This window comes from Geospiza fortis, unplaced genomic scaffold (genome assembly GCF_000277835.1).
Source record: "Geospiza fortis unplaced genomic scaffold, GeoFor_1.0 scaffold590, whole genome shotgun sequence".
Lineage (NCBI taxonomy): Eukaryota > Metazoa > Chordata > Aves > Passeriformes > Thraupidae > Geospiza > Geospiza fortis.
In genome coordinates, this window is record NW_005054402.1 from 452,005 (window position 1) to 453,196 (window position 1,192).

A 1,192-nucleotide genomic window follows, 5' to 3' on the forward strand; every position below is an offset into this window, starting at 1 on the left:
CCTGTCCGCCCCCCTTTCCCCCCATGCTGGCATCTGCGGTGACAGCAGCGGCGGGTCTTGTCCGCCTGCCTCCTCCCAGATGGGACTGCAGAGAAATTCTGTTTGACAACCGGGCACTGAGCCTTCCGCGCTGTGACAGTTGCTGTTTCCTGTCATTGAGACTGGCCGGATGCTTGACTGATTGGAATAATTTAGAAAATTCCGTTTAGAAGGCGTTTTTTTCTTTAATTTCCTCTGAGCCACGTTGTGAATCGTTGTTTATAGATATAGTAATTGCTTTTCAAAGGTTGGAATTTCCTGATTACACAATTCTGAAAACACACAACAGTTATTTTCCCAGAAACAGATGCATTGAATTACTACTGTCTTCTTGGCTCTGATGATTTTTATTCATCTGCCTTATATTTATGCTGGTCATGACTTGGTGTTGCTAAAAGGCAAAGCTGTTTTTGTCTGCTGACACATGGGTGACCGAGGACTCCTGGAAGATGGAGAGATTCCCAGGGCAGTTCTTTTTGCTGTCCAGAAGGGCTCTTGCTGTAACCACCAGACTTAACAGAGCTGCTGTAGATCCCCATCACTGGGGAACAACCCTCTGGCCTTGAAAGATGTCTTGCAAAGTTGTTTACCCCAGAAGATAAGCTCATCTTGCACATTATGGTTTTGTTTTTTATAGTTTCCCCTCTGCTCAACAGTAAGTCATACGGGGAGGGGGGGAAAGAGAGCAGGTTGTGGGGTTTTTTTAGTAATTGAATGAGTTTTCTTAAGGTTCTTTTGGATAAGTTTGGGTTTTTTGTTTGATGAGGTTTGGGATTTTTTGTCAGTAGAAAAATTAACTAAACTTAAGGTTGAGAAGCATTTAAATATTTTTTTGCTGTGAACCCATGTTGTCAACTCCACAGTCCATGTCCTGGGAGGAAAAAGCTCCGTCTTAAAATGGTTAAGGTCTGCCATGCTAAAATCTTATAGCTGCAGGCAGAAGAGCAGTGACAGTTTTACTACAGTTTTATTGGATGTAAAACTTGTTATCTGAATACCTTTAATATTTTGGAACTTTGAATGCCACTTGGGCTTTAAAGACAAACACAAATCATGTCCTCCTAGCACAAGTCTGGTCCCTCTCTCGCTGCGGTGTCTGCTTGATGCCTCCTCAGAACATCCCCCTCTGCAGCAGCAGAGGTTTTTCAGCAGG

At 43.5% G+C, this 1,192-nt stretch overlaps 1 protein-coding gene across 1 annotated transcript in view; it reads left to right on the top strand.

Annotated features, from left to right (window-relative positions):
- The first annotated feature begins 590 nt into the window (after positions 1-590).
- Positions 591-1,192, top strand: part of CD59 (CD59 molecule (CD59 blood group)) — a 5,201-nt gene continuing 4,599 nt past the window's right edge. The window contains exon 1 of the mRNA XM_005426107.2: positions 591-694. The gene's annotated coding sequence lies outside the window, so the exon portion shown is untranslated. The remainder of the gene's footprint in view (positions 695-1,192) is intronic.